Genomic DNA, 25,341 nt, shown 5'->3' on the forward strand with positions numbered 1-25,341 from the left:
TGTAAAGTAATAACAAATTTGAAACCTTTTTCTTCATGTTTTGATTTGGAATAGAATGCGCAGTGTTCCCATTGCATTTGCATGTATGGAAATAAAAACTAATATAAAAATTTTGAGCTTTACTCACTTTTTTAAACACACGCTATTATTTTTTTTTTTTTTTTTTTATTCTTTATTTAGCATTTTTTTCCATACAAAAAATATAAAACATTATATAAAAAGAAAAGCATCCTTTCACACGCTATTATTTTTAACACAGCTGTATACTGTGGTTGTGTTGTTTTCTGCATAACTCAGAAACAGGAAGTTTTCTTCAGTAAATTTAAAGAGGAGCTGCACCTAAAAAAAAAATATTAAAAGCCAGCAGCTACTAATATTGCAGCTGCTGACTTTTAATAATATCACACTTACCTGTCCCAGGTTCCAGCGCTGTCGGCGCTGTCGGCCATCCTCTGTCAGGGAATCGGGAAGTGAAGCATGAGGGCTTCACTGCCCGGTTCCCTACTGCGCATGCGCGAGTCGCGCTGCGCTGGTTCCCCGCTGTGTCTCTGGGAACTGTGTGTTTCCCAGAACACAACGGGGCGGGTGGAGCGATGCGGGGGTCTGCGGCGGTCTGGCCGGAAGTGGGTGCAGTTACCTGGATTATCCAGGTAACTGCACCCCCCTCCCCCCCGAAAGGTGCCGATTGTGGCACCGGAGGGGGGAGGGATAATACTAGCGGAACTTCCCCTTTAGGGTGAAGAACCGCTTTAATTAACTGATACATAGCCAAAATCTAATGTAACATTCCTTCTCAGTCAAAGCATCCAAAACATAAAGCAAACAAAGGTGAGTTTCACAGTAACTATTTATATTTGAAATAACAAGTAGGGCCTCTAGTTGCCAGTCAGCAATATAAAGGTAATAGAGGTTATGACCTTCCTTTACTCTACTCATAGGAAGTGTTTTAAAGCGGGAGTTTCAGCGTTTTTTTTTTTTTTTTTAAAGTCAGCGGCTACAAATACTGCAGCTGCTGACTTTTAAAATAAGGACACTTACCCGCCCAGCGCGCCCGCGATGTCGGCACCCGAAGTCGATCTCTCGATCGTCTCTCCGGTGCTGCCGCCTCCATCTTGAGTATGGGAATCAGGAAGTGGAGCCTTGCGGCTTCACTTCCCGGTTCCCTACTGTGCCTGCGCGAATCGCGCTGCTCAATAAGGATGGTCCCCGCTGTCCTTGGGATCCGTGTGTTTCCCAGCGGACAGCAGGGGACCCGCAGGAAGTAGCGTAAATATCCGCATATTCTGCGGATATTTATGCCGGAAGTGGGTGCAGATACCTGTACTGTACAGGTATCTGTACCCCCCTCCCCCCTGAAAGGTGCCAATTGTGGCGCTGGAGGAGGGGAGGGTTCCAATGAGCGGAGGTTCCACTTTAGGGTGGAGCCACGCTTTAATTACAATTGTGTCCCTGTTAGCCCTTGTACACACGGTCGGAGAATCTGTCGGAATGTGTCCTATCGGACCGTGTCCTCAGATAATCCGACTGTGTGTGGTATGCATCGGACTTATTCCGTCCGAATCTCCGTCCGACCCAATTTTCCAACATGTTGGAAATATTTCCCGACCAACTGGGCTGGACGGACCTAATCCGATCATGTGTAGAGCATTTTCATCGGACCAAGTGCCACGGATGCTCAGATCAAATTCCTACATCAAAGCTATTGGCTACTAGCCTGAATGTAGTCCCATCGTAACGAAATTACGTCATCACGTTCTGAAAGATCGGATTTTTCGCCAACTTGGCCCGACCGTGTGTATGCAACAGTTTCGGACACAATCCGTCGGACTAAATCCGACGGGCAAAATCCGTCGGATTTGGTTGGCAAAATCTCCGATCGTGTGTACGTGGGCTTAGAGATATATCCTCACTTCCTGTCCTAGTTACAACATTTTCATTGGGACAGGAAGTAGAAAAATCTGCCAAATAAGGACACAGACGCAATATAGTGTGACAAAAGTTCTAATCATTTCCCAATCTATTCAAAACTAGAAATAAAAATGAAAGATTTGCTTAGAGAAACAATGTAATTGAACCCCAATTTTGGGAATGAACACAAAGCTATCTAAACACAAAAAACAAAAGTATAAATGCAGCAAGAATTTTAACCCTGTAAATTTTATGAATGGGGCTACACTGCAGCCATGAGCCAAACAGTGGGCTTATGATTTTGGCAAAGTATTCCCATTCCCATTTAAAAAAAAAAACATGCATTCAGAAGGTGGCATTATCGCACCATTCCGCTGCCACACTCTTACCACTTTCTGAATCATGTGGATTGCCTTTGAAAGAGTGATGCGGGTGTAAAGGAGCCCTTACAAAAAAAAGGGCAGAATTGCTCAATATGATATAGGAGTAATGCTCTGACTGCTCCAGAGCTTCTACCTGTCACGTGCTCCCGCCTCCTCTGTATATAATGGGCAAAATCCGACGGATTTGGTTGGCAAAATCTCCGATCGTGTGTACAGGGGCTTACACTTGTGGTCATTGGGAAGAATTGCCTCCTTACAGATGGCTAAAAAGAACAATGGTTTGAGTGGGAACTTATCTGAGAGGCAGAAATTGCCCAATGCTGAAGGAACCCCTAGCAACCTCTGGAGGAACCCTTGGTTGAGAATCACTGCTTTATGTATTGAGTGAGCAGCTGTTGGACAAATCTTGTTAAAATAAATCTTGGTGAGGTGAAGTCATTCAAAAATACAACGAGCAACAGAGGTTATATTTGTATTTCTGGTCAAATTTTTAGGTGAATTAATTAATTAACGGGAGTTCTTTCTCTCTATCAGCAATCGCCATGGTGCTTAATACAGTATCATTTCCTAAAGAGCTATTGCCAGAAATGTATATACAGTATATATACAGTTAGGGCTTTTTTTCTCAGAAAATAGGTGCAGGTACTCCCTCTTTCCGAGTCACCCCTTTTTCCGCCCCTACCTTTCCTTGACTCTAAGCCCCCGTACACACGGTCGGAGAATCCGTCGGAATGTGTCCTATCAGACCGTGTTGTCGGATAATCCGACTGTGTGTGGTATGCATCGGAATGGTTTCCGTCGGAATATCTGTCGGACCAAATTTTCCAACTTGTTGGAAATATTTTCCGACAAACTGGTCCGATAGGACATACTCCGATCATGTGTAGAGAATTCCGATCGGACAAAGTGCCACGCATGCTCAGATCAAATTCCTACATCAAAGCTATTGGCTACTAGCCTGAACGTAGTCCCATCGTAACGAAATTACGTCATCACGTTCTGAAAGATCGGATTTTTCGACAACTTTGTCCGACCGTGTGTATGCAACAGTTTCGGACACAATCCGACGGACAAAATCCGATGGACAAAATCCGACGGATTTGGTTGGCAGAATGTCCGACCGTGTGTAAGGAGGCTAAACCCTACCCAACTCTCAGCACTGCTGCTTTTTAGAGAGAACAGAACCACGTATCATTTTGTGGTGCAAAGTAATGTATATGGACTATGGTAACGATAACAAGAAAAGCAGTAAAATAGATCCCCTATAGCCAGCAACAATATAGCCCGCTGACAACAATGAACCTCCTGCAACAACATTTCCCACCTAGCAATAATAGACCCCCAGCAGAAACAACAGATCTCTCCACAGCCAGCATCAATAGACTCTTCATCATCCAGAAACAGTAGATCTTTCCCTCAACAGTAGATCTCTCCCAGCAACAATGGTCCCCCCCCCCCCGGAATATACGACCCACCCCCAGAAACAACAGACTTCCTCAGCAACAATAGCCCCCCCCCCCCCCCTGCAAAAATAGATCCCCTCCAGCAACGAGCATCAATAGAACCTGCAGCACACCCCAGACCCCTTGCCATTACATACAGTCAGTGTTGCCCATTGTCCAGCCTGGCGAGCAATCTGATTATTATTATTTTGAATTATATAGCTTGCTGAATTATATTTGTTTATCATTTTTGAATGTAATGCATTTGACTTGTGCTTTACTCAAATATTTTATAGATTATTCCTCCTGAAGAAGCAGTGATCACACCGTGAAACTAGTAGAGGAAAAGTCAATTTCAAAATTTACTTCATCAACAGATGCCTTTAGGGCAGGGGTAGGGAACCTCAGCTCTCCAGCTGTTTTGAAACTACAAGTCCCATGAAACATTGCAAGACCCTGACAATCACAGGCATGACTCCTGAGGTTCCCTACCCCTGCTCTAGGGGGAACCCTGAGTATTTGTTTTGTGAAATATAATTTCTTCCAAAAATTGTTGTTTTAATGTACCGTATATACTCGAGTATAAGCCGAGATTTTCAGCCCCTTTTTTTAGGCTGAAAGTGGCCCCTCGGCTTATACTCGAGTCACGCAGATCGGCGACCATTCCACTATTCAAAAGCCGCGCCTCCCTGTCTGTGATAGGCGGAACACTCAATTTCCCAGCAGTCAGTGTTCCGCCTATCACGGACATCCGCTCATTCTCATACTACGGACGAGGATGAGAGGATGTCCGTGATAGGTGGAACACTGACTGCTGGGAAATTGAGTGTTCCGCCTATCACAGACAGAGAGGCGCGGCTTTTGAACAGTGGAATGGCCGCCGTCTGTCAGACGAGGAGGAGAGGTGCGGCGTGGCATGGCACACAGAGACTGCAGAAGACAAAGAGACAGGTAGGCTGCGATGGACACAGGGAGGGACGGGACAAAGGCATGGACGCATGGACGGGACACAGGCATGGACGGGACACAGGCATGGACGGGACACAGGCATGGACGGGACACAGGCATGGACACAGGGATGGACGGGACACAGGGATGTAACAGTAGCTGCTGCATGTCTCACCCTCGGCTTATACACGAGTCAATACGTTTTCCCAGTTTTTTGTGGTAAATTAGGGGCCTCGGCTTATATTCGGATCGACCTATACTCGAGTATATACGGTACTTTGTATGTCATTTCTTACATGTAATAAATACTTTTATACTACTTATATTGCCTGTTATTAGTACCAAGACAGTCCATCATAATTTTTAAGTCTGGGAGGTATACATTATTAGCTTTTCCTCAGTTGGCAGTTACTACACTTACCTGACACAATAACACCGGAGCCAAAGGAATGTTGCTTGGTGATTATTTTCTTACTTCACAAACTTAGACACATAAACGAAACAACAGAGATTTCTATCATGTCGACGTTGGCATCTCCTTGTTCCTGGCAATCCTTCGTGTCACTTTTGATTTGCTAAATTCCTTTATTTAAATCCAAGATACGTTATATTTGTAAGTCTCAGATGGTACGTTCTTTGCCTCCTCTGTCTGCAGGACTCTCTATGAATGGGGAAATACAAAGCATGGGAAGTACAGAGGGAAGTAATGCAATATTTCACAATCTGCTGTTATTCTGCACATAGCTGGTTACTACTCAGACTACTTAAAGGGCTCATTTACACTTGCTTCGACTTCAACAAACATTAAAGCGCCTACCATTTCAACATGCTTTTTTGATGTGTTTTTGCTTCTGCCATGCTTTGGTGATGCTTTTTGAAGCCTAAGCCCTTGTTCACACGGTCGGAGATTCCGACAACCAAATCCGTCGGAGTAATTCCGACGGATTAATTCCGGAAGAGGAAGTGATGTTACATACACACGGTCAGACTAAGTTGTCAGAAAATCTGATTGTACATAACGTGATGATGTTATTTCGTTACGACGGGACTACGTTCAGGCTAGTAGCCAATAGCTTTGGTCTAGGAATTTGATTTGAACATGCGTGGCACTGTAGTAGGCTACACATGATCGGAGTATGTCCGATCGGAGCATTTTGTCGGAAAATTTTACCGCCAAGTTGGAAAAGTTGGTCCGTCGGATATTCCGAAAGAAACAGTCCGATGGAGACCACACACAGTCGTAATATCCGACAAAACGGTCCGATAGGACACATTCCGTCGGAATCTCCGACCGTGTGTACAAGGGCTTAAAGAGTTTGTTACCCAAGAATTTTATATTCCTGATATGTGCCTGCTGTACATATACTTGTATGAGAAAGTATCCTGTTCCCTTTGTATTGCTTGCTTTGTGTGAAATCCCTGGTGTTCCTGCCAGTCCCCTTGCTGTCCTATTAAAGTATGACCACCCTAAGCTGAAGAGCTTACTGTGGTCAATTCTCTACCTATGCTGGGAACCAGTGGTGGCTGGTGGTAAAAAGATTTTTGGGGGGGGGGGGGGTGAGGCAAACAGTGCACCCGCAAACGTTGTCGGGTTGGGTCGGGTTGGTAAGTTGGTCAGCGTATTTAGCCCATCCGTGGTGGGCAATCACGGGCAGCTTCCCTGGCTCTCCTCAATGGGCATCTCCTTATTTCATAACGGGCATCATGAGTAGCTTCTCCTTCCCCTGCTCAGCAGATTCCATCTCCTCCCTCCTCCTTGGCAGCCAATCAGAACTCTTCTCTTTTTGGCCAAACAGGAAACCCGTTCTTCCTGATTTGCAGAGAGGTGATTCAGTGTGAGAGTAGGGAATATTCATTTCCTATTCTCACAAATCTGGGTGGTCTCCGAGCGCATTCCCAGAGCCCCGTGCCCACCCTACAGAGTATGGACAGCGATCTGTTAGTTTCCCTGCACAGTCCCATCCCCCCTTCAGTCAGAACACAAAATAGGATACATATTAACCCCTCCCCTGCCCCCTAGCTTTAACCCCTTCACTGCCAGTGAAATTTTTACAGTAATCAGTGCCATTTTAATCGCACTGATCACTGTATTAATGCCAATGGTCCCAAAAATTTTGTCAAAATTGTCCGATGTGTCCACCATAATGTCGCAGTCACGATAAAAATCGCTGATCGCCGCCATTACTAATATAAAAAAAAAATATTAATTAAAATGCCATAAATCTATCCCCTTTTTTTATAGATGCTATAACTTTTGCGCAAACCAATCAATAAACACTTATTGCAATTTTTTTTACCAAATATGTAGAAGATACGTATCGGCCTAAACTGAGGGAAAAAAAAAGTTTTTTTATATATTTTTGTGGGATATTTATTATAGCAAAAAGTAAAAAATAATGTGTTCTTTTCAAAATCGGTGCTATTTTTTTGTTTATATCGCAAAAACAAAAAAAAAAACATTAAAACATCCCTGAGATCACAAAGAGGATCCGGGAGTGGGGGAGAACTGACAGACCCGATGGGGAACAAAAAAAAAAAAAAAAAGAGCGACCCCGTAAATTATGTGAATTCCGGAACCCGGCCGGGACTCTGGTCTCCTCCTCAGCACAGCACAAGGAGCTGAGGAAGGAGAAAAAGCACACACGGAGCTACAGTTCAAAGCCTTTTTTCATACAAATAGAGCTTTCTTTTGGTGGTATTTGATCACCTCTGGGTTTTTTTATTTTTTGTGTTATAAATGAAAAAAGACCAAAAAAAAAAACGCATTTTCTTAGTTTTTGTGATAAAATGTTGCAATTATAAATTTTTCTTCATACATTTTGCCCACAATTTATACTGCTACATATCTTTGGTAAAAAATAACCCAAATTAGTGGATATTATTTGGTCTCTGTGAAAGTTAGAGAGTCCCCAAGCTGTGGTGCAAATCATAAAAAATTGATCACATCTGATGTACTGGTGGCCTATCTCATTTCTTGCGACCCGAACAAGCCAGGAAAGTACAAATACCCCCCCAAATGACCCCTTTTTTGAAAGTAGACATTCCAAGGTATTTAGTAAGAGGCACGGTGATGTTTTTGATGTTGTAATTTTTTTCCCCACAATTCTTTGCAAAATTAAGATTTTTTTCCCACAAAATTCTCATTGTAATAGGTTATTTCTCTCACATGGCATGTGTATACCACAGATTACACCCCAAAATAAATTCTGTTACTCCTCCTAAGTATGGCGATATCACACATGTGTGACTTTTTCACAGCCTAGCCACTATAGCCAGAGGAACCCAACATGCAGGGAGCACCATCAGGTGTTCTAGGAGCATAAATTACACATCTAACTTGTTGACTACGTATTACACTTTTGAAGACCCTGGAGAACCAGGACGATGAAAACGCCACAAAGTGACATTTCAGTAACATTTAGCTCTTCTGGTTTGTCCTTATGGTGCCACATGCTGTAGTGTTCTTTCTGTGAAGATTGCGGAACAGGGGCAAACTTGTATAAAAGTTATCTACATTCAAATGGTAGCCTTTCTCCAGGAGTGGGTTTATGAGTTCCTAAATGACTTTTCCGCTTGATCCCTTCTAGTCTGGGCAATTAGGGGGATGCAGCTGGGTGTCCTTCCCTTCATATACCATGAAGGCATATGTATACCCTGTGGCTCAGTCACACAATTTATACAGCTTCACCCCATAGCGGGCCCTTTTGATAGGAATAAATTGTTTGAAGCCCAGCCTGCCAGTAAATTTGATAAGGGACTCATTTACGCATATGTGTTGGTCTGTGGTAAACAACTGGGGGAAGATTTTAGAAAAATAATTTAGTAGTGGCCGAATTTTATAAATCTTTCGGTCATTTCGGAGAGGGCACTGGGTATTATCATTATTGTGTAGGAATCTCATAATCATGAGATATCTGGTTCTGGGCATTACTGAGGAAAATATGGGCATGTGGTGGATGGGGAGGGTTGACCAATATGAATGTAATTCATTTTTTTTTTGGCTAGTCCCATACAGAATGTGAGGCCCAAAAAAATTGTAAACTCCTCCACTGTTAGAGCTGTCCACTCATAGGGATGGGCATAATAGGACATTGGGTTACTTGCTATGAATTGTTGTGCATACAGGTTGCACTGGGCCACAATTAATTCTAGCATGTCCTCAGTAAAAATTAAAGAGGAAGTAAACCCTGATGAGTTTACTTCCTCTTTCATTCCCTGCAAAGGCAAAGCATAATGGACTACTATGCATCGCATAGTAGTCCATTATGTGTCACTTTCCTGACACAGGAGCCAGCTAAGTCGCCGCTGTCCCCTGTAGTCCGCTGCATCCATCTTCTTGGTAGGGTCTCGCAGCTCCGCCGCTGTCATTCGGCGAAGCCGCGATGACGTCACTCCCGCGCATGCGCACGGGAGCCAACACGTGCGGCAGCTCCGTCTCTGAGAATGCCGCACTCAGTGCGCCGCTGTCTACGGCGCATGCGCCGTAGACAGCGGTGCCTGTTTTCGGGCAAATATCTCCTAAACCATATAGGTTTAGGAGATATTTCTTGGACCTACAGGTAAGCCTTAATCTAGGCTTACCTGTAGGTCAAAGTGGTTTGTAAGGGGTTACAACCACTTTAAATGGAAAAAGTCAATGAGGGAAACATTTTCTGTGTCCACCTGGACTCCTGGCTGGGCAGTGAAAGGGTGAATGTTAGCTTCTCCTGAATTAGAAGGAAGCCACAAGGGGTTCTGAAGGGAATAGGGAAGGCTGGCATGGGACCTAACCCTTTGGGGCTGAGGTGACACCCCACTGGTACGTGGCCTTTCTTTCCAAGGTACTGCGGTGCTGGTGGATGGCACTGCCTCCTCAAAAGAATGCCTTCGTCTGGCTGCCAGACTCTCATCCTCCTCTGAGACCGTCAGTGTTCCACTGCTTAGGACAGGCTCAGAGTCATTGCCAGACTCAGAATCTCAATTTGAGGAGGAATCCAAAGTGGAGAGCTTCCTGTTGCTTTCGTTGGCCGCAAGAATATTGAATGCCTCCTCGGCTGAAAATAATTTTCTAGACATTGTTGGTGATGGCAGATGACACTGATTATGTGACACTGATGACAGATGGCACCGATTACATGTGACACTGATGAAAGGTGGCGCCAATCGAGTGCTAAATGGCCACTGTGATTGGCCATTTAGCATGATCTGTGATTGGCTGTGTCCAAGGGACGCGGCCAACACAGACTTTCCCCGATGCGTGTGCATGGCTGTGTGCGATAAACGAGTAAACAGAAGGACATCCAGGGACTCCCTACCAGCCATTGAGCAACGCGCTGTAGCCATCTTTCGGCTATAGTGCAGGTGCCTAGCAGTTAAAGGGTGCTTTGCAACAAGACATAATTAACGTCATGCAACAGTCCAAAAGTGATGCAATTGGTGACCGAGTAGACTATATAGAAAATAAAATGTGTGATTTCACTGACACACACAATAACCTAGTTGAAGCCCATTTTGAAGTAGAACGTTGATTAGAAAGCCTAAGATTAAAAATCTCAGACCTTGAGGTTAGAAGCAGAAGGAAGAATACGTTTTGCGGTAACCCAGAAAATGTTAAACCCCAGGACCTAAAGAAATTCATAAGAGGAATGATAACTGCACTAATGCCTACGGCCCCACAACAAGTGCTGTCAATTGACCAGGCACACAGGTTGTCTAAGCCCTTGTACACACAGTCGGACATTCTGAAAACCAAATCCATTAGATTTTGTCCGATGGATTTTGTCTGAAACTGTTGCATACACATGGTCGGAGAAAGTTGTTGTAAAATCCGATTGTACATAACGTGATGAAGTTATTTCGTTACGACGGGACTACGTTAGGCTAGTAGCCAATAGCTTTGGTCTAGGAATTTGATCTGAGCATGCGTGGCACTTTGTCCGTCGGAGTAGGCTACACATGATCGGAGTATGTCCAATCGGAGCATTTTGTCGGAAAATTTTACCAGCAAGTTGGAAAAGTTGGTCCGTCGGATATTCCGACGGAAACAGTCCGATGGAGACCACACACAGTCAGAATATCCGACATAACGGTCCGATAGGACACATTCCATCGGAATCTCCGACCGTGTGTACTAGGGCTAAGCCCTCACATATTCCAGAAAAATTACCCAGAGACGTAATCGTAAAAATACACTTTTTTCAAGTGAAGGATCAGCTAATGCAATATGAACATCACCACTCACCTGTCCCCGACCCCTACGCAGGAATCGTGCTATAATCAGACCTATCACAAACTTAAATTTTAGCATGCAAAAATTTGAATTCAATAACTAAAATAGTCGGAAATCACAAAATAATATATAGATGGGGATTCCCCACTAAATTACTGATCGAGAAGGCACTTCACACTCTATTCATAACATGGAGGAGTGCCTGAAGATCTTACAACCATGGGGCCTACTACCTAACGGAGGAGATGATATCTCAGATAAACACTTACCTGAAAAACTGCCTCAACAATGGCAAACTAAGCAAGCAAGAACCTCATCCTCCCTCACCAAGGAACCTTTCGAATTAAATAAAAAATAATTTACACTGATATGCATTATTGCAAGATTACCAGCTGTACCAAATGCTAATCTCAGGGACTCAAATTAATGGGAACCCTAAGTCTGGGTAGTTTTGTTACTCCCCCTATCTCATATTGCATTAGCTGATCCTTCACTTGAAAAAAGTGTATTTTTGCGATTACGTCTCTGGGTAATTTTTCTGGTATATGTGAGGGCTTAGCCCTTGTACACACGGTCGGAGATTCCGACAGAATGTGTCCTATCGGACCATTATGTCGGATATTCTGACTGTGTGTGGTCTCCATCGGACTGTTTCCGTCTGAATATCCGACAGACCAAGTTTTCCAACTTGCCGGTAAAATTTTCCATCAAAATGCTCTGATCGGACATACTCCGATCATGTGTAGCCTACTCCGACGGACAAGGTGCCACGCATGCTCAGATCAAATTCCTAGACCAAAGCTATTGGCTACTAGCCTGAATGTAGTCCCGTCGTAACGAAATAACATCATCACGTTATGTACAATCGGATTTTCCGACAACTTTGTCCGACCGTGTGTATGCAACATCACTTCCGGACCTCTTCCGGAATTAATCCGTCGGAATTACTCCGACGGATTTGGATGTCAGAATCTCCGACCGTGTGTACAAGGGCTAAGGATAATGGGTACAATTACAATGTACACAATTTCTTACCTTACTTTGACCAAAATGTATGTTTCACTGTTATGTTTTCACGTTACAAGAATCAGGCCTCAGGCACACTGGACGTTTTTTTTGACGTTTTTACAGCAGCTGTTTTTTGGTAGTAGACGTTTTTTTTCTACAGTCATTAAACTCTCCATCATGTTGTCCTATGTGTTCATGCACACATAGGCTGTTATCAGCAGTTTTGGGCAGTGGCGTTTTTGACCAGTAAAATAAAAAAACAAGACTAGTGGGTTCTGAGAGACGTTTTTCAGCTTTAAAAATGCTCTAATGCTGATAAACGTCGATAAACGCTCAAAAACTTCACTCACCAGCATTTTTAATCCATTGAAAAAAAAAAAATCTTCAAAGAAAAAAAAGCTAAAATGCTAACTAGGAAAAACTCTAAAAAACGCTATTTCAAAAACGCTGAAAAAAGTTGAAAAACTCACTGCAAAGCTACTGACGTTTTTATAACATTATGTAGCGCCGGCTCCTGATGAGCACGTGTTATATGTTTTTGAAAATTAATATTCCTAAAACCACAGTTGGGTTTTGGGGCTAATTTTGCTAAATTATAGTTTCAGTACCAGTCTAGCTGGATTGCACTGAGTCCTCCTTGGCTGCAGGTGTCGCTGTCACCGCCGGCAAGTGGCAGAACGCAACCTAGTTGGGTGTATTGAGTGCCATCCTTGTCTCGGAACCAGCCCAGTGGGAGTGTTTTCCTGCTGTGCATTCTGGGAGGTGGTATTTAAGGTACTGCGACCACGTGCTTCGGGGGTCTGGTCCAGAAGAGATTTTCTGTCATTTTGGTCCTGGTCCTGACCAGCCCCCATGGCCCTCCTGGCATGGGGTGCGGATCCATGCAATTCTGAGCCTCTGGGCTGGATAGCCCGAGGTGAAGCAACTGCAGGGACAGGCTTGAATGGATATGAGGCCGTAATGTTTCAAAGGTGGTCCGGTGCCGTCTCATCTAGGGAGAGGCCCAGCAACTGGAGAAGCATCCAGGGAAGGACTCTTCGGGAGAAGGCCATGCGTAAGGCTGGTTTCTCAGAAGGAGCCTGGAGGCTCAGTTGAAGGACACTTTGTGGATCTATATTCATACGGTATCGCCGTACTGGCTGAGAGATACTGGTACCGTATGATAGTTCTCTAAATTTGTCTACGTCCCTCAGTTACATCCAAGTCTGTGGCAGAGACTTTTGCTTTTCAAGTGTTCTACAGCCAAGTCTGTGGCAGAGACTTTGCTTTACTTAACACCCTACCGGGTGCTAGGCCTAGTGAGAGGAGGTCTATCCAGAGGTTGTGAGAATCCAGCTGTGAAACGTTTATTCTCTGGATTTTTCAGTTCCAAAATTACCTGAACTTCCTTTCTAACTCTCTACCTTTATTAAGAAACTATGTTATCTTCTAAAATAAATAACCAAAAAAAGGGTCCAGTGTCAGTTTCTGCATTTCTTTGGGACACGGGAACCCCTAGACGGAGGCGAGGTCAAAAAGGTAACGGTAAGCACAACACAACACAGGCCTCAAGGTGCAACACCACCATCTACTGGACGTAAAAGGTAACAACAAAAAGAGAAGAATTAAGGTAATATATTTATCAATTACTAATAAGTTGCATTTAACAAGCATCGACTGCAACCAACATTATGGGACTTAAACTAATGTCAATTAATACCAAAGCATGCAATAGACCACATAAAAGAAGAGCTCTCTGGAATGATTAATTAAAATTCAAAAGCAATGTAGTTTGCATACAAGAATCACATTTTGCAAAAGATAAGGCACCAATTTCTCACACCACAAGTTTCCACAAATTTTTGTATCCAACAATAAAAAAAAGAAATAGAAGTTATAATTGCAATTAAAGACACCTTCGCCTTTCAGCTACCGGACCTCAAAACATATAGTCAAGGAAGATATATCATTCTGGCAGCAAACATTGACAACACAGCTTATACAGTCATCAATTTATATGCTCCTAATAAACATCCACAAAGATTTATAGGGAAAACAATAATGACAGCAAGGAAGTTACAAAAAGACCAACTTATACTTTGTGGAGACTTTAATGCACCTCTAGATCCCATTATGGACACCTCCAAAAAGGAAAGCTCCACCAGATTTGGACTGACATACTTACCAATTGTCCCGAATTTCCTGGGACATGCCCGGGATTTAGACTCTTTGCCCGATTTTATTGTTTCCTTGGAAATGTCCCCAGAAATTATTTTTTTTGCCGATTTTTCGCGCCCCCGCTTGAGGTCCGTGGCTGGCAGAGACAATGTCTTGCCAGCTGCCATTTTTAAGAAGACCAGAAGAAGTAGAACATGGCTGGGTGGCTACAATAGAAATTGAGCAGCTGCGGAGCTGCCCACCCCCCGCTCGGCCCACCCCCGCTCAGCCCACCCCCCGCTCCGCTGCCAGTCTGTTATGGAAAGGGACATGGGTGGGCGATGGTTCTTGTGTAACCATGCAGCCAGCTCCGCCTCTATTTCTCTATTTTGATCCCCCGTGGCCTCTGTTCTGTAATGGCGGCGGAGACACACCGCTACTAGGACATTTGATGTAAGGGGGCTCCGCTGAGGACACCTGATGTAAGGAGGGGCACCGCTGGGGACATCTGATGTAAGGGGGGGCTCCGCTGGGATATCTGATGTAAGGAGGGGCACCGCTGGGGACATCTGATGTAAGGGGGGCTCCGCTGGGAAAATCTGATGTAAGGAGGGGCACCGCTGGAGACATCTGATGTAAGGGGGGCTCTGCTGGGGACATCTGATGTTAAGGGGGGCACCGCTTGGGACATCTGATGTAAGGAAGGGCACCGCTGGGGACATCTGATGTAAGGAGGGGCACTGCTGGGGACATCTGATGTAAGGGGGCTCCACTGGGGACATCTGATGTTAAGGGGGCACTGCTGGGGACATCTGATGTAAGGAGGGGCACCGCTGGAGACATCTGATGTAAGGAGGGGCTCCGCTGGAGACATCTGATGTAAGGAGGGGCTCCGCTGGAGACATCTGATGTAAGAGGGGCTCAGCTGGGGACATCTGATGTAAGGAGAAGCACTGCTGGGGACATCTGATGTAAGGGGGGCCCCGCTGGGGACATCTGATGTAAGGAGGAGCACTGCTGGGGACATCTGATGTAAGGGGGGCTCCGCTGGGGACATCTAATGTGAGAAGGGGCTTCACTGGGGACATCTGATGTATGGAGGGGCACCGCTGGGGACATCTGATGTATGGAGGGGCACCACTGGGGACATCTGATGTAAGAGGGGGCTCTTCTGGGGACATCTGATGTAAGGAGGGGCACCGCTGGGGACATCTGATGTAAGGAGGGGCTCTGCTGGGGACATCTGATGTGAGGAGGGGCTCCACTGGGGACATCTGATGTACGGAGGGGCACCGCTGGGGACATCTGATGTAAGGAGGGGCACCACTGGGGACATCTGATGTAAGGAAGGTCATCGCTGGGGACATCTGATGTAAGGAGGAGCAAAGCTGGGGACATCTGATGTGAGGAGGGGCTCCACTGGGGATATCTGATGTAAGGAGGAGCACCGCTGGGGACATTAGAATTAAGGGGGCCCTGCTATGGACATCTGATGTGAAGAGGGGCTCCACTGGGGACATCTGATGTATGGAGGGGCACTGCTGGGGACATCTGATATTAGGGGGGCTCTGCTGGGGACATCAGATGTAAGGAGGGGCTCCACTGAGGACATCTGATGTGAGGAGGGGCTCCGCTGGGGACATCTTTTGTAAGGAGGGGCACCACTGGGGACATCTGATGTAAGGAGAAGCACCTTGATGATTGGGGAACCCCTTTCTGATGTTCTTGATATGTTCCCTTATTCGTATGTACAATGGTCTGGTGGTCCTACCCACGTATTGTAAATTACAGGGACATTCAAGCACATATGTCACGTGTGTACTCCGGCACGTAATAAGTTCTCTAATTTTCTGTATGATCTACTTTAGATCTAAAAGTCTTCTTCCTTCGGGGTTGGGGTTTACTAACCCTGCAAGCCAAACATTTGTTGCATTTGTAGAAGCCTTTCAGTTCTTCTAGAAATGTAATAGGTTTAGGGGCATCGATCACGTTGTGTGCTAAAAGATTGCGTAATGTAGGGGCTCTTCTATAGATGAATTTAGTTTTTTTTGGGAGGATCGCTGATAGAACTTTGTCCTCTTGAAGAATGGGCCAGTATCTTTTCACTATTTTTTCTATTACGTGGTATTGTGTATTGTATCCAGTGATGAATGCCAGATCAATTTTCTGCTTTTCCTTCTTAGATTTCTTTATTAGAGTGTTTCTATCTATACTTCCAACTTCATTTTTAATCTTGACTAGAGATTCATATTTGTATCCCTTTTCCGCAAATCGTGCAACTAGCTTGTCCGCTTGGGAAGAAAAATCTTCCAGTGAGTTGCAGTTCCTCCGTATCCTTAGGAGTTGTCCCTTCGGGATATATTCGCTTTCCATTTTGGATGATGACAGCTCGAAGTTGGAATGTAGCTATTCCTATCTGTTTCCTTGAAAAAGGTTTTAGTATTAAGGCCATCATCTTTTTTGAAAATCTCTAAGTCCAGAAACTCTATTTTCTGCTCATTATATTTCACACTAAAAGTTAGGCCATACTTGTTGTTATCCAGGCTTACTAGAAATCTCTCAAATGTTTCTGGAGTACCATCCCATAGGATCACAAGATCATCGATGTATCGCCGGAAGAGTTCATAACGGGTTATATTTACATATTTTGTCAATTTTTTTTATACATTTTTATTATTGTTCCCTTTTATATCTAATTTTTGACTCAAAGTCCCCGATAGAATATATCACCCATTAATAGAGGCTACTACCTATGTGGATGGATATATATCAATGAAGCCATCAATCTATGCATATAGGCAGTAGGGAAAGGGATACATCATTAATATAGATATATCTCAGGCCTGGGAAACGGTGAGGTTCACTAACGGTATTTTTTAATAATCTTAATAGTTTGAACACAGGGGCGGACTGACCATTTGGCCACTCGGGCACTGCCCGAGGGCCCCGGGCCACTAGGGGGCCCCATCAGGGTTGCCAACCTCAGTAAAACCAGGGACAGTATGTAAAAATCTGTGTTTTTTTTACATCTGTCTCTGAAATGTCCCTTACTGACATCCCTTTGGTCTAAAAATCCAGAGATTATAGCTGCCCCACCTCTCCAGTACCTTCTCAGCCAATAGAAACATGCCTGTGTATACTGTGTGATTGTATACTGTGTGTGTGTATACTGTGTGGTCCCATAATCTCTGATTGCCTGGGGGCCCCATAATCTCCTATTGCCCGGGGGTCCCATGAGTTGTCAGTCCGCCCCTGTTTGAACATATATATTGGAGGTAGCGCCAATAGCCCATATTAATCATTTACCTCAAAGCACGGTCCTTTGATTAAAGCCTGTGTATTTAGGGAGGCAGCAACCTCTTGATAACATTTTTTTGGTAGTGCGATAGCACGTATTCACCTTCGTCTTAACTGTCTTCCTATCTATCGTGTCCTTTCCCACAAGCGCGGCTATTTTCCATATAATCGATCTGATGTAAGGAGTGGCTCCGCTGGGGACACTAGATGTATGGAGGGGCTCCGCTGGGGACATCTGATGTAAGGAGGGGCTCCGCTGGGGACATTTGATGTAAAGAGTGGCTCCGCTGGGGACACCTGATGTAAGTAAGGGCTCCACTGGGGACACCTGATGTAAGGAGGGGTGCCACTGGGGACATCTTATGTAAGGAGTGGCTCCGCTGGGGACATCTGATGTAAGGAGTGGCTCCAGTGGGGACATCTGATGTAAGGAGTGGCTCTACTGGGGACACTAGATGTATGGAGGGGCACCGCTGGGGACATCTGATGTAAGGAGGGGCTCCGCTGGGGACATCTGATGTAAGGAGTGGCTCCGCTGGGGACACCTGATGTAAGTAAGGGCTCCGCTGGGAACACCTGATGTAAGGAGGGGCGCTGCTGAGGACACCAGATGTGATAAGGGGCCTCACTGCTGGGGAAACCTGATGTGATGAGGGGCTCCGCTGCTGGGGACACCAGATGTGAGGAGGGACTCCGCTGGGGGTACCTGATAGCATCTGGTGGCAGGTGACGTGGCAAGTGACACGCTCAGGGCGAACACTGATTCTGCATTATGATGAGTTGAACTATTTCATTTTATATTTCAATGTAATAATAGAAATAATGTGCTTCAATCATCCTGACACCATAACAACCATGGTGCCGGGATGATTGAAGCACTAACACCAGGTGTTTGGAGTATCTTTATCTGCTGATTGTTAAACTCTGGAATACACACATTTTTATTGTGGCGTAGGATCTGGGGCTGCTGTCCCGTCACCCCTCTCCCCCTCCCCCTTCCCCCTTCCCCCCTCCATCCCTCATTCACCTCAGACTCTAACCACACCCCATTTGTGCCACACCCATTTTAGCCACACCCTCGTTTCACATAAACCCCACCCATTTTTTGGTGCTGTGTGCGTCACATTTTATGCGACGCCTACAAATGCATGCCTCGCCCCCTAATTATAATGCGACTCTACCTACAGCCCAAAAAGTGTCCCTAAATTTTTTTTTTACAATGTTGGCAACTATGGACTGAGCAAGATTCTTCACGATGAAGACCTATATGACCCATGGAGATGCCTACACCCCACTGAAAGGGACCATACATTTTTTTTCACAGGTTCATAAATCCTTTTCCAGGATAGACTATTTTATTATAAACAAATACCTTCTACAAAAGGTAGTAGATTCCAAAATACATAATATAACTTGGTCCTTCCATGCACCAAACATAGAAATCCAAACAGGACTAAACTGTTCCAACAATACCTTATGGAGAAACAATACCTTTATTTTATCTCAAAAAAATATTTTAGTCTGTAATAAAAAGAAACCCAACAGAATTTTTGGAATTCTATAAAAATGAATCCTTAAATACTGCAAATGTATGGCGTACTGATAAAGCATTTGTAAGAGGAATTCTCATACAGGTAGCAGCTGAAGAAAAAAAATGAAACAAAAAAATATAAACAAATGACTAAATGACATATCTAGCCTAGAAGAAACACATAAAAAACTCAGAAAGATTTAAATATAATGCAACAACTAATCAACCTCAGAATGGAACTAATGCCATGTACACACAGTCGGACTTTCCAGCAGAAAAAGTCAGACAGAATAATTTCATCGGATATTCCGGTCATGTGTGGGCTTCAGCGGAATTTTTTATTTTTTTTAATTCTGACGGTCCTAGAAATAGAACATGTTTTAAATCTTTCCGACGGGATCAATTACTAACAGGAAAACGTTTGTCTGTATGCTGTTCCGAAGGACCAAAAAGGACGCAAGGGCAGCTATTGGCTAGTGGCTATTGAACTTCCTTTTTCTAGTCCCGTCGTATGTGTTGCATGTCACCGCGTTCTAAACGATCAGACTTTGGTGTGATCATGTGTAGAGTGCAGAGTTTATTCTGACGGAAAAACCAGGCATGTGTACGCGGCATAAGATGTGCCTTAATTGCAGACCATGACAGATACCTAAAAAGAGTAAAACTAAACCACTATTCCCAGAGTAATAAAGCTAGCAAACTACTAGAAAATCAATTACGCCAATGACAAAACAATAATAAAATATCTATAACACATCATACAACTGAAAATACTCAGTATAATCCCCAGGAAATAGCAGACTCATTTGCAGATTACTACAAATCATTATATAATCTCCAGGAAGACATAAATACCTTACAACCTACACCCTATGGCAGCACAGTGGTGTAGTGGTTAGCACTTTCACCTAGCAGCAATAGCGTCACTGGTTCAAATCCTGACCAAGACACCATCTGCCTGGAGTTTGCATGCTTTCCCTGTGCCTGCGTGGGTTTCCTCCAGGTACTCCGGTTTCCCCCCACGCTCCAAGGACATGCTGGTAGGTTAATTAGACCTTGTCTAAAAAATTGTCCTTAATATGTGTATGTGTATGTCAATGTTGTATGTGTTTGTTAGCGTGTCAGGACCTTAAGGGGTAAAAGGACCATGCAAAGCCACAGATGGACTCTGGTAGCAAGAAAGCACCCTGAGGCGATTCAGTTTGCATAGGTAGCGCTATACAAGTCACTCACTCGCTAAAGTATAACTGACTTCTTAAAATCAGTAAACCTACCAAAAATTTACCCTACCACCCTTGAACAACTCAATGAACTAACATCACGGGCAGAAATTCTAAGGCCCCTTTCACACATGCGGACATTATGTCCGTATTTTATCCATCCGTTTGCGGATGAAATACGGACATACATGCATTCCTATGGGATAGCGGGTGTCTGTGGATGAACGTCCGCAGACACCCGATATCGTCCGCCTCCGCAATTGTCCGATTCTGCAGACAGAGGAAAATCCTATTTTTCTATCAGTCTGCAGAGCGGATCGGATGAACACGGACAGACGGTCCGTACTCATCCGATCCCCCATAGAGGAGAGCGGAGAGCTGACAGTGCGGTCCCCGCACAGTGTGCAGGGACCGCCCTGTTATCCGCCGGCTCAGCGGGGACAACGGAGCGATCCCCGCTGAGCAAGCAGATCATCACGGGGCGGATCATTACTGATCCATCCCGTGTGAAAGGGGCCTTAAAGTTATCAAGCACCTAACCGTAAACAAAGCACCAGGAAGTGATGGATTCTCTGCAGAATACTATAAGGCTCCATGCACACTGAAGCTGATAAACTGCAGTTTATTGGCGTTTGGGCGTTTTTTGTAAAAGCCCATAAACTCCACTCTATGTTAGCCTATGTGTCCATGCACACATGGACGTTTTTCAGCTTTAATGAGCAGTGGAGTTTATGGGCTTTTTTCTGAACGCCAGAAATTCGCGTTCAAAGTGCCGTTTTTCAGCGGCAAAAAACGACAAACGCTCATTAACGCTCATTAACGCTCATTAACGCTCGTTCATTAGTGTTCGGCATTCTATTTTTCAATGCATTGTGGGATTTTTGGAGTGTCCTCTGTGTATTTTTATAAAAAACGCCCATTAACGCTAACGCTGTAAAACGCTCATTAACGCTCATTAACGCTAGTATAAAACGCTGTTAAAAGCAGGTTTTTCAACCAGCGTTTTCTGCCAGCAATCTGGCGTCCAGAAATAGCTTTTTTGAGCTTCAGTGTGCATGGAGCCTTAAGCTTGAGCAGATATCTTAGCCCCACACCTAATAAACTGTTTAACCAAGTAGCAAATACCAGTCAATTCCCCAAGGAAATGTTAGAGGCAATAATAATTACAATACCAAAACCAGAGAAAGATCCCACATCCCCCCCTAAATTACCGACCCATATCATTATTAAATACTGATCTGAAAATTTATGCAAAACTCTTGGCCAATAGACTTCTAGAAATAACCTCATATCTCATAAAACTCGACCAAGTAGGATTTGTTAAGGGAAGACAGGGCACTAGGTGGTACAAGAAGAATGCTAAACTTGATTAACCAGATAGACAACAAAAGAACACATTCAGTTTTCTTAAAGTGGAAGTAAACCCATGGATTTAAACAAAGTTAAAAAAAAAAGGCATGCCGGGAATGCTAACTGCACATTGGCTGTGCTCTCAGCCAAACTATCAAACCATCCAATGGCTGGTGTCATAACGAATCACATGTGCAGCACCATAGCAGTTGAAGATTAAACAGAGGCAAAGATGGCAGCTTCCTTGGCTGAAAACGATAGGGGAGTTTACTTCCACTTTAACTATTGATGCCAGGAAGGCATTCAACAGAATGCACTGGGAATTTATTTTTAAATCACAAAATTTGGATTGAATGGATTTATACACTCAGATATCATGTCACTCTATACACAACCCTAAGCCAGAGTATTTACATCCGGCACAATCTCAAGAAGATTCAATTTAACTAATGGGACTAGACAAGTTTACCCTTTATCCACCCCTTATTTTTTCACTGGCAATAGAACCATTAGCGGAATCCATACGCATAAACCCAACCATTAAAGACATAAAAATAGGACAATATGAACACAAAATCATACTATTTGCGAAAGATATTATATTATCAATAACTAATCCAGATACATCATTACCTGCTGCACAAACAATACTAGAATACTATGGCAACGTATCCTACTGCAAGATCAATCAAAATAAATGTCATGTACTACCAATGAATCTAACCACTGACCAAATCAAGAATCTGCGTGAACAATATGAATTTAATTGGGATGGAACATCTTTATCATATTTAGGAATTAAACTTACTTACCCTCCCTCCAAATTATATGAAAATAAAATCCCCACACTTTCAGAAATAATTCACAAATATCTTCAAATTATACAGAAAAAGCAACTCACATGGATAGGGAAAATATCAGCATTCAAAATGCAAACGCTACCCAAAATATTATATTATTTCCACTTTCTCCCTACTGTAATTCCTAACAAATTTTTCACGCAGATTAATACTAAACTTAAAATTTCATCTGGAATGGGAAAAAACCCAGAGTAGCATTTTCTGTACTGACTTCCAACAAATTAGTAGGAGGAATGGAATTACCAGAAGTTAAAAACTACTATTACGCCTCACTACTAGATCAAATGAAGCATTGGTTTTCCTCTTAGGAGGATAAATGATGGACAAACATTGAAAGAGAAGTAACACTAGGACATGATATGTACGCACTTTCTATGGCTAGCTTCCTACTTTAACATCCCCAACCTACTCAGTAATAAAGCCACCCTGATAGCATGGACACACATACTATCCAAAACTAAAAATGGGGACAATAATGACACTTTATGATTGCCTTTAAAAATACTAGATAAATACCAGATTGTAACCCCCCGATTACCACTCATTGGGCTAAGTATACCTGTTCGTCTCGTGGTTCGTCAAGGTTGATTCCCTGTTCAGCCCTGACGGTACCTGAAGCTGGTAAGCCAATTGGGGGTGGAAAATGTGTAGAATGAGTAATGACTGACGCATAGGTTGTGTAGATAGTAGATATCTACACGACCTACCTAGTAGATATACCGGTTCACAAAATGCTTGAACTGCTATGATTATCATTCTCATCCTAAGAGAAGGAAAGGGCCTTTGTGGCCGGTTAAAGTTGCGGATTCAGCCTTGCATAAAATGTTCATTTAAGTTGTCATTGCTCTTACGTTTGGCCTGTGGCAGGGACCAAGAACCCCCTTTTTTATTCACCCATGATTATGACTGACACATTAATCCAGATTGCGTAATTATCCGCAGGCCTACTAAGAAAGACATTCTGCATTATAGCACCATTGTTAACGCAAGAGGGGAAACCCTACAGTTATCAGATCCCAGGTCTTACTGGTGAATACTATTGAATTATATCAAATTACATCCATTTGTTTTTAGCGGATCAGATCAGATTGTATGTAGTCGGTTGTAAATGGACACATGTTCCATAGAGGTGAAAGAATGTTTCTAATCGGGTCCACCTGAAAAACAGCCAGACAGATCCAATCAGAACGTTCACGTGAAAAGGGCCATAGGGTATATGTGCCCCCTCAATGCACTAGCGATTATGCGTTGACATGCAGTAAAATCATGTCACACAGTGTTGGGGCACCGTTCATTTCTAATGGCACCCCAACACAAAACAAAAAAAAAGACTCATATTGTTGATGAAAGAGTTAAAATAGGACCAATTGTTGGTGGCAGTGGGATAAAATAAGCCCCATTGTTTGACCATGTGGTGAAAATAAGTGTCATCATTGGTGTCAGCGAAATAAAATAAATTCCATCGTTTGTCAGTGGAAGGGGGAAAAAAAGCTCAATATTGTTAGTACCAGTGAATGGAAAATAAGACCCTTATCATTGGAGGAACTGAGATAAAAAGTTAACTTCACTTAGAAAAACAAACCCTAATTGTATTTCTTGACTGCCATTTACTGCCAGAATTTATTATAGACCATCCTCCTGCAAATCAAACCAAGGCCATCACAGCTTATAATGAAACATACAGAATATTTTTATATTCTTTAGTTTTTGTTTAAACTTTATTAAAAGAAATCAAGACATAAAAATAGGAAATATAACTGTGTGCAATGCATAGGGGAGAGGAGGCTTCAGAATGTTCTGGGGTATATTTTCAGAATATAGCACCCCTTGACCCCAAAGCATGTGAGTTAACCCAGAGGAAGGGTGGGTAACATTTCATCTCAGGGTCCAGTCCTTGGCAATAGTGGAGCAATATGTACAGATGGGCGATAGTCACTTTTAATGAAGTTCGTTGAAGTTCATTGACTCAACACTCCATGGAGAGAGAATTCGAGCACAGGACACCCATGGATGAGGCAGACACCAGAAAAGGATACTTGCGTTCTTCGCATATAGAGGACCTTCAAGCAAACCCAGATTCTGTGAAAGCAGCCCTTGATTGTAAAGCACTGGAGGCCCAGAAGAGATACAAGGAAGCTGAACTATTACTTAGTTTGACTACAGCTTCGCATTTACTGAATAGATTCATCTGCTTAAGGCAGGGTGGCTACACTCTTCCCCTGCCAAGAGGAAGGATTATGGTTGCCACCTCATCCCTTTAAACCCGAACACATATTAAAGCGGAGGTCCACCCTAAAATGGACCTCCGCTCATCGGAATCCCCCCCCCCCTCCGGCGCCACAATTGGCACCTTTCAGGGGGGAGGGGGTGCAGTTACCTGGATAATCCAGGTAACTGCACCCACTTCCGGGATAGCTGTCTGCGGAAAGGGGCGTAGATTACGCCCCTTTCCGCAACTGCCCGCCCCTTTGCACAAGTGCCCCGCTGCCTGCTGGGAAACACACAGTTCCCAGAGGCAGCGGGGACCGTCCGGATTGCGCCACGCGGCTCGCGCATGCGCAGTAGGGAACCGGGAAATGAAGCCGAAAGGCTCCATTTCCTGATTCCCATACCCAAGATGGCGGCGGCAGGACCCGACAGACGACCTAGCGATTGGCTTCGGGTGCCGACATCGCGGGCGCGCTGGACAGGTAAGTGTCACTATTTTAAAAGTCAGCAGCTGCAGTATTTGTAGCTGCTGGCTTTTAAAAAAAAAAAAAAACGCGGAGTCCCGGTGGACTCCTGCTTTAATAACACAGGTTCTGTGGCTGAGTAAGGTGGTAATTAAACTCACTTGGTACCTTATCTGCATTTAACCCCCCTGACGGTCTTCCCGAGTCTGGCTCGGGGTGGAATTTTTGTACCATTAGCGGAAACCCCGAGCCAGACTCGGGACCACGTCGCTGGATCCAGGAGGAGGTTTACTTACCTTATCCCTTGGATCCAGCGTTGTTTCCCCGCTGTACGAGTGAGCCGTGTCTCGCTCGATCTATCACGGAGCTGATCTCCGT

At 44.1% G+C, this 25,341-nt stretch overlaps 1 protein-coding gene across 2 annotated transcripts in view; it reads right to left on the reverse strand.

Annotated features, from left to right (window-relative positions):
- Positions 1-5,340, reverse strand: part of LOC143933641 (sialic acid-binding Ig-like lectin 14) — a 55,715-nt gene extending 50,375 nt beyond the window's left edge. For both annotated transcript variants that reach the window (XM_077456594.1, XM_077456593.1), the window contains exon 1: positions 5,103-5,340. The gene's annotated coding sequence lies outside the window, so the exon portion shown is untranslated. The remainder of the gene's footprint in view (positions 1-5,102) is intronic.
- Positions 5,341-25,341: the final 20,001 nt, after the last annotated feature.

Source organism: Lithobates pipiens, unplaced genomic scaffold, assembly GCF_037356315.1.
Source record: "Lithobates pipiens isolate NorthernLeopardFrog02 unplaced genomic scaffold, aLitPip1_a1.2 Scaffold_27, whole genome shotgun sequence".
Classification (NCBI taxonomy): domain Eukaryota; kingdom Metazoa; phylum Chordata; class Amphibia; order Anura; family Ranidae; genus Lithobates; species Lithobates pipiens.